The following is a 9,768-nucleotide window of genomic DNA, read 5'->3' as shown; positions in this document are numbered from 1 at the left end:
GACTGAATCTGTTTGGGGCCAAACCGATCTCCAATCGTATATACACTCACCGGCCACTTTATTAGGTACACCTGTCCAACTGCTCGTTAACACTTAATTTCTAAGCAGCCAATCACATGGCGGCAACTCAGTGCATTTAGGCATGTAGACATGGTCAAGACAATCTCCTGCAGTTCAAACCGAGCATCAGTATGGGGAAGAAAGTTGATTTGAGTGACTTTGAACGTGGCATGATTGTTGGTGCCAGAAGGGCTGGTCTGAGTATTTCAGAAACTGCTAATCTACTGGGATTTTCACGCACAACCATCTCTAGGGTTTGCAGAGAATGGTCCGAAAAAAAGAAAAATCATCCAGTGAGCGGCAGTTCTGTGGGCGGAAATGCCTTGTTGATGCCAGAGGTCAGAGGAGAATGGCCAGACTGGTTCGAGCTGATAGAAGGGCAACAGTGACTGAAATAACCACTCGTTACAACCGAGGTATGCAGCAAAGCATTTGTGAAGCCACAACACGCACAACCTTGAGGCGGATGGGCTACAACAGCAGAAGACTCCACCGGGTACCACTCATCTCCACTACAAATAGGAAAAAGAGGCTACAATTTGCAAGAGCTCACCAAAATTGAACAGTTGAAGACTGGAAAAATGTTGCCTGGTCTGATGAGTCTCGATTTCTGTTGAGACATTCAGATGTTAGAGTCAGAATTTGGCGTAAACAGAATGAGAACATGGAACCATCATGCCTTGTTACCACTGTGCAGGCTGGTGGTGGTGGTGTAATGGTGTGGGGGATGTTTTCCTGGCACACTTTAGGCCCCTTAGTGCCAATTGGGCATCGTTTAAATGCCACGGCCTACCTGAGCATTGTTTCTGACCATGTCCATCCCTTTATGGCCACCATGTACCCATCCTCTGATGGCTACTTCCACCATGTCACAAAGCTCTAATCATTTCAAATTGGTTTCTTGAACATGACAATGAGTTCACTGTACTAAAATGGCCTCCACAGTCACCAGATCTCAACCCAATAGAGCATCTTTGGGATGTGGTGGAACGGGAGATTCGCATCATGGATGTGCAGCCGACAAATCTGCGGCAACTGTGTGATGCCATCATGTCAATATGGACCAAACTCCCTGAGGAATGCTTCCAGCACCTTGTTGGCATGGGCGTCAGTTTGGTTTGAAATGTGGTGGGGACAGAGACGCATTCAGAAGTGCATTTTCAAAAGTGCTGGGTACAAACTCTGCAGCCTGTTTAACCCGTAAATAAATGCATCAATCCGCAAATTTTTGTTTGAGTTCTGAAATGGTCTAGTGGTAGATCTTTTGCCAAGCGTGTCAGAGGTTACGGGTTCTAATCCGCCCTCGGTATAGTTTTTTTTTCTCTCAAAACTGAATACGTTCATCAGTGGTTACAGTCTATATCAAGCAGCCAGGGACACGTTTGTGTGCATTTTATTTTGTAATTTCACCGGAATGAATATATAGAGAGTCTCTCCGCAACGGCGATAGATTGAAGTGCGCGTCCGAGTGAAAACTGTGCGCGAGCCAAAGAGAACACTGTATCCACGACACTGATAGCAGCGGACACGAGCGCTCAGCTTGAGTTAAAAAACAAAACATTTTAGCGCTAGATCTCTTATTTAAGAGCGGACTAAATGAATGCTCTGCTAGTTAACTGGAGATGTTTTATTTGTATTAGGTACATCCGTACCTCAATGTTTCCAAGAGTGGTGGGTACAAAATGACTCATGACGAAATCTGGTGGGGACGCGTACCCACCGTCCCCACCGAAATCGACGCCTATGAATCTATGCCACGAAGAATTGAGGCAGTTCTGAAGGCAAAAGGGGGTCCAACCCGTTACTAGCATGGGGTACCTAATAAAGTGGCCGGTGAGTGTATATGCAACACGTTGAATATTTATGATCAGAAATCCTGTTGAGTGGGGGGAACACTGAGGACAAACTCTGACTGTCAAATGGAACTAAACCATACCATATCAGAAAGCGAGCTGACGGAAGCAACAGGACTTAATCCAAACCTTTTTCCTTGCAAATTTTCTATAAAAAGCAGTCCAAACACCATTATCACCATTTCAACTTGCCCGTTGTTCGCCATCTACGCTTGTTTACTCTACAGTCTACAGTTTGACTTTGACCGCGGGAGATTTTGAGAGATTTCACAGTCGAGACTCTGGTTGTTTGTGAATGGAATCTGTTCTGTACTGTCTTGGTCACATCACGGCACTCCACAGACTAAGGGCTGCACAATATAGCGTTTTAGCATTGATATCGCGATGTGCGCATCTGCAATAGTCACATCCCAGGATGTGCGATGTCAAGTATAGGGATCGTAGTTGATCCGAACGGTCCAGCGACTCCCCGGATCAGAACGCATGTGTTTGCAAATTAATTGCAAAGTTTAACCATCATGGGAATGCTTTGATAGGAACTTGCGCGCTGTTTTCTGTGCGCGCACCAGATCCACACAGACAGCATGTGAACACCGAATTTAGTTCTCTTTCTCTTGAGCTTGAACGGACACGTGCACGCAAAATTAAGTCAAAAAGGCTGTCTTGGCGAGTATCCCCGTAAACACAGTCGGTTATGTGTTGTAAACAGAGAAAGGAAACGGATGCGTATCATTATATTGGATCCGTGCATTCGTCTTAAAGTGACAGCAGCCTAATATACGCGCAGGTGTTTGTGTCACCAATGTTAATCAAACAACTAAAGAGAAAGAGAAAATCACTTTTGTAGCTTTAACAAAGATAAATTATTAATTATATTACATTTATATAGTAAAAATACAGTGTTTGTTTTACAAATGGAATAATATTAGATTATTCCATTTCTGTACCTGAACACATTTAGATTTACCTGAAAAACAAAGCACTGCTAATTTAATTTGTATCTTTGTTGTATTTATATGCTTGTAATTTGTGTATTATTTTCTATGCAGATGCACAATGCAAAACATCGCAATGTCAGTTTTCCCCAATATCGTGCAGCCCTACCACACACTATATGAACAAAACTGTTCAATTGTAAAAAAAAATATTTTTATCACCATGTGTGTGGTCTCTGTATTGGTCTCTGTGGGATCTGATAAGATTTAAGTGTGGACTAGCCTTAAGGCAAGCATAACTATTACGATTTTTCATACTCTGGTTGAGATGTGTATTATTACTTCTCTTAGAGAATATACGAAGAGTTCAGATGCAAAACCCTCTAAATCCGTCAGACTTATTTTCTTTAAATGAGCATTTTTTATCAGGCTCCTATGTTCACGTCCAGTAGTTTCATTTTAAAGGTACTGATAAGGTTATTAGTCATTGAATAAAATAACTTTTTTTCAAAAATGTCACTTGAGTCAATTCAGTGATTTTTAACAAATTAGATTTTCTTTTGCGTCAAAAACAGCTAAATCCACTTGTGCTTTTTTCGCAAAAACCTCTAAATCCACCTCTTTGGGACAAGACATAGTAAATAGCTGAAAAATCAATACAAATGTAACTAGAAACACTGAAAAAGATTAGAGCACATTCATTTCAAAACTAAACAGTAAACACACCTCTTTACAGGGGGGCTGAATGAGATCTGCGATTATTTGCAAATCCCACCCCATTTCTCTGCAGTCACCTTTCTGCCCTGTCTGAATAAAGACAAAAGCCCCCCCGATTCACACAGTACAACCACATTGGCAAAAAGAATTGGCGATTAAAATAGTTTAATAGTTTTAGTTTGTATAATCAAGTAGAACAGAGCAACATTCTTAAACATCAATATCTGTGCATTTTGTATAAGAAGCTTATAAGACTTAAATAATGTAAAGTAATATTATAATGTATATCTCAAGTATAATAAATCAAATTCCTTCAAAGTTACAGCACTGCACTAAGAACTGTTATGAGTGCATGCTACACTTGCGACCAAGCTATTTTCACTGTAAAGTTACCGATTTTCTTTTGCCTTGTAAATTAACGGGAAGAGTTTTGAGGTAGATAAACGACGTTCTCTTCTGCCTTTTGATGTCAGCAGGACAGGCTCCTCCATTTCATCGTACTCCATCTTAAAAATGTACAAAATCTGAATCCAAAAACAAAACAATCTCCTCAGCCGTCTAAAAAAATCCGTCTCCTCAGCGCACCGCTCTATTGAAACAGCCTGTACTGATTCGCGCGGCTCGCGCCTTCTGATTGGTTCTCGGGATGTAGTGGCTTTTGCTGCCAAAGGGAAGTGGCGTCTAGAGGCTTTTGCCGACAAACTGATATTTCTGAATGGGCTGAGGCTGAGATTTCGAGGATTTGAAGCAAATATATTTGTTGAACGTGTACTGTGTTCAGATAGCTTTCACTCAATGTCATTATCTCATTTTTGACGGAGGTGGCGTTTAGAGGCTTTTGCATCTGAACTCTTACATGCTATTTTCATCTGACTTTTAATAAAACAGCAAAAATCTAGAGAATATCACAGTGGACCAGAAACACCCTCACCAACCTGCAAAAAAAAAAAAAAAACCACTGTATAGCAATCAGCTGGCCTACTCTGGCGACATCTTGGTGATGAGTTTTGTACATGGTAAATGCTTTTTTTTTATTTTATTTTTTTTATCCACCAAAAAAAGGCTTAATTGATATGCAACAACTGGTAAAGAATGAGATAAGGTAGTGAAGAAAAGCAAAAAAAAAAAAAAAGAGTGGAGAATTACGCAAGGTTGGATGAAACGCAAGGAGAGCTGAGAGGAACAAGGTCGCGGTTGCTACCTGACAGGCAGAAGTTTGTGATGAAAGGCCTCTGAGGACTTAAGAAACCACTCTGATGAAACTGTGCTTGACACCAAGCAATACTGGGAGAAACAGGACACAAATGCATCTGTTAGAATACAGCTCTCTCTCTCTCTCTCTCTCTCTCTCTCTCTCTCTCTCTCTCTCTCTCTCTCTCTCTCTCTCTCACACACACACACACACACACACACACACGCACGCACGCACACACACTTTGATATCACATAAATACACTTTGATATTGATTAGCAACACTGGCATATTAGCAGAGGAGAATCTGAATAAGTGTAGCCTACTCACAGTGCTCAGGAGAATAAAAGCGCTCTGTGGTTGTTCATTATGCTAATAAAATTCACACACTGGAACATAAACAGATTCCAGAGGCCACGCATCACTATGGCCCGTATTTACATTTTATGAATTATGCCTATTGCTCATCACCCGTCCTGTTGTAGAGGTTATTAAGAACATTGTTTGTTATGCATGAAGGAAATCATGATGCATGACACTGAAACTTTAACAATATTCTATATTTTCTGAAGAAAATTAGTGCTGCTGCATGACATTCAATTTATACCGCACTATACCGTAAAGATGAGGATAAATCTGATGGGTTATTTAATTGTCCAAAACAACAGGTTAAATATAATTATTATAAAGAAAAGATACTAATATTCCAAAATAATTCTGTCGTCTGGATATTTTCAGGGTGTTTTCTTACAGCCAGCTTTTATTTTATTTTATCTTACAGACATTCATTTATTCTCTGTCAAGTCATGTTTCGCATGCATTTCACAGCTTTTATGAATGCAGTTTCAGAAATCTGATACAATAAATCAAATCAGTGCCGTTCATGGTGTGATTTGTTGCATTAGCAGTAATGATTGTAATGTGTCAGGCTGCCACCTAGTGATCAGCACCACATACAGCACATCAAACACATCCTGACTAATACAACGTTTTGGTTTAGACATGAAAAAAGAATTGTAAATGAATACATTTTCAAGAAATGGATAATGCTGCGTGTTTCAATGCAGCTCAGACTCAGTGGGCCTTTAATTACATATCAGAGCCCATGATCATTGGTCATATTTTCTTCCCATCCCTGTACTGGACACGAGAGGAGAACGAGCAAAGATTTATGGCACAATTAAAGGGTTAGTTCACCCAAAAATGAAAATTCGGTCAATATTTACTCTCCCTCATGTTGTTCCAACCCCGTAAGACCTTCGTTCATCTTCGGAACACGAATTAAGATATTTTTGATGAAATCTGAGAGCTGGATCACTCCTCCATACTAGTCCATGGGCTTCTTCAGGGATTGAACTTGCCGGCCTCGAAAAGTTATTAAAGACATCGTTAAAATAGTCCAAGTGACTACAGTGGCTCAATCTTAAGTTTATCAAGCGACGAGAATACTTTTTGTGCGCAAAAACAAACAAAAATAACGACTTTGTTTCAACTATTCATGTCCTTCTCTGTGGGCCTCTAGTCAGTTAACGTAGTGTGATTCCGTAGAGCTACGTCACACGTAGGCTCACTATTGGCCGACGCTGGTCATGTGCGTGATGCGTGTGACGTACAACAACAGAAGCTTACGCTATTACACTAGTGAACTGACTCGAGGCCCACAGAGAAGGAAATTAATAGTTGAAATAAAGTCGTTATTTTTGTTTGTTTTTTTTGCGCACAAAAAGTATTCTCGTCGCTTGATAAACTTAAGATTGAGCCACTGTAGTCACTTGGACTATTTTAACGATGTCTTTAATAACTTTTCGAGGCCGGCAAGTTCAATCCCTGAAGAAGCCTAGTACTAGTATGGAGGAGTGATCCAGCTCTCAGATTTCATCAAAAATATCTTAATTCGTGTTCCGAAGATGAACGAAAGTCTTACGGGGTTGGAACAACATGAAAGAATTTTCATTTTTGGGTGAACTAACCCTTTAACAGAGCCTGATATGATATGGACACTTCAATAAGCCAACGAGGGCTCAAAAATAGTGTCCTTTTCCTTAAGAGGTTACTGTTACACTGAATATAGGATGGATATGACTGGAAAAACATTAGGAATAGCATAGTACAAAACTGTAGTACGTAAAAGATTTCTGCAGTATACAACCAAAGAACACTGCGCACTATATCCCATAATGCATTGTGCTCTGCCTTCTATTTCTGGCGTAAATCTTTCTTGACTCATTATTTGATTGGACTGTCAAAAGATATATTAATCAAAATAATTTTTTTGTTTAGCATACACTGAGCCCCAAGACAAATTTCCCTAAGGGGACAATAAAGTATATTGTATTGTAACATTTGTCGATGTAAGCATTCCATAAAAATAAAAATAAAGGTATGCAAATACAGTGTATTGTGCTGCAGTATGCTAGTATTCCATTCCAAGCCAGGAAACACAGATGGAAAGGACTGAAAGTGCCCTGCCTGTGATGCAAAATGTGCCCAAAACTATGGGTGTGTTCAAACTTGGCATGTTTGGTTCGATTAAACCGAACCCTGGTGCGATTGCTCTGTTAGTGCGGTTCATACGTGTGAACGCGGCCATCTGAACCAAACAAGCAGACCAAGAGCGCTGAAAGATGGGTCTTGATCCGCTTGAAGTGAACTCTGGTGCGGTTCGATAGAAATATGAACATGGACCAAAGACATGTAAACTAACCCAAAAACGGGACATGATGTCACAAGATGTGACCATAAAAAGGACAGAATGCTCAAGCATTCCTTTTTTTTTCTCTCGTCACAGTCGCAATGTTACTCATTGAAGATCTCCTAGCAACAGATGTTTCTTGTGTGTGTGACGGAGGGATTCCTGCCACTGTTTTGACTCCTTTGCACATTTTATAAGCTCTTCACGAGTTCTCAGCTGGTCAATACCATCATATGTAGCTACGCACATACAGGGAGTGCATTTAGCCCAGAACACAGCCTTGTTTTGGATGTTCGGTAAGTTATGTCGTGAAATATACGTCATAAAAGCCGACCAATCAGGTTGTGAACATATCTTTATACATTAGGTTCGGTATCTTTAGGTTCAGTGTTAAAATGCCATTGTGAACGGTCGGGGGTCCAGACCAAACGAACCAAGCGAACCGAACTACAAGTGTGAACTTGAATACACACTATAGTGATCATTTAGGAATAAGTTAAGTGAATTGTTTTTTGGGGTACAGAGCACACTGCTATTCTATGCAAAATGTAGTTCTGTCATGACAACTCTCTGAGTGTTTGGTTGGTAATGAATATGATGATGTTAACATGTTGGTCTTGGTGTGAAGTACGTGACTTGCTACTGCCAATACATACACGACACACTGCTGTGAGCAAGCAAGACATTCTGCTGCTGTACAACAAAGCGTCCGTGAATTACCCGTAGCAGATCTATACAGGTGGAGCTGGGGAAGGTGGAGGGCTTCTGAAAGCGCGCTGCACTGCTAGACAATGCTGACCAGTATTTGAAGGTTAAGCAGCGAGCGCATTGGCTACTGATACAGCAACCAATCAGCTGTGCCCTTTAGAGAAAGATGGGATTGCAAGCAGATTGAGATAAGGACCTAGAGATCTGTGACAGAACTTTTAATTTATAACTGTCAGTTTTTGTTAAAATGACAAAATAAAGCTTAATGCTGTAAAATGGTTAACAAAATACTTATTAAATCAAAGCTGACATTTTTAACAAGATCTGTACGAAAAGACATCAAAACAATGGCGTGATATTGACACTGAATCGATTTGCAAAATTGTAACAATTCAGCAGTGATTCACTCGTGAATAAATGTTACATATTACTAAATACTGCAGAAGTATGGTAGAAATCTATTCTGATCACAGCCACTAATTCAGATTACTTGTTAAAAAAAACAGTGTGTGTTTTTTAAAGGTTGACTCTTAAATGATCACATCTGTTTACCCAAATCCTGAATATGTATTTGTGTGTGTGTGTGTGTGTGTGTGTGTGATACACATTGATATTCAACTCACATTTTTTCTACACATCCTCCCCCAGCTCTCCCTCTCTCTCTCTCTCTCTGCCTGTATGTGTGTAAATCTCTGATCATTGCAGGCTGGTCACAGGATGTGATCTGATTTACAATGGGTTCATTAACCTTGGGAAATGGTCTGGACTCTGCACCACAAACACGCTGTGTTCAGATGGACTTCACGGTGAGATCAACAGCGCTCGCCCTCTGCAGCGCTGCCGTAACCACGGGCAACCGGCATCCGAGCAAGACTGGATGCAGCCCTGGCAGGGAATAATCAATATCCTTAGTGGACAGAGACTGAGCTTTTCACAGTGAAGAACACACAAATATTAATGGAACAGATGGCAATGTCATGAGAGTGCATTATTTACACGTTATTTAAAAAGGCTTATGTGTTTTGATCTATACAACAAGAATTTAGAGGTCTTTCCTGTAGCTCAAACAGTAGAGGTTGGTGCTTGCAACACCAAGGTTATGGGTTCGATTCCCAGGGAAAGCAAGAATTGATAAGAATGTAAATGTGTACCTTGAAATGCAATGTAAAAGCGTCTGCCAAATGTAAATCATACACCGTTTTGTTATTGTTAACTTAAATTAAAGCTAATATAATTTGTTTTTAAATAGACCTGAATTAATTAATTAAGACTAATTTATGGAAGCTCATTTCCGCCACATAATAAAACTATTTTAAAAGATAATTGCGACTTTTTATTACATGATATAAATTCGCAATTGCGAGTTATTAAGTCAGAATTGCACGATATACACTCGTAGTTCTGACTTTATAACTCACAATTGCAACTTTTTTGCGTTTATCTCGCAATACTGACTTCTTTTCTCAGAATTGTTTGATATAAACTCGCCATTCCGAGTCAAATTTTCATGAAAAAGAAAGACTTGTTTATATCTCACAATTCTGACTTTATAACTGGCAATTGCGAGTTTATATCACGCAATTAAGAAAAAAAATGTCAGAATTGCAAAAT

The sequence above is a fragment of the Rhinichthys klamathensis genome, unplaced genomic scaffold (assembly GCF_029890125.1).
Source record: "Rhinichthys klamathensis goyatoka isolate OS25496 unplaced genomic scaffold, OSU_Roscu_1.1 h1tg000323l_1, whole genome shotgun sequence".
Taxonomy (NCBI): Eukaryota; Metazoa; Chordata; class Actinopteri; order Cypriniformes; family Leuciscidae; genus Rhinichthys; species Rhinichthys klamathensis.
The sequence above is the reverse complement of the archived record's forward strand: the minus strand, read 5'-3'. Positions refer to the sequence as shown.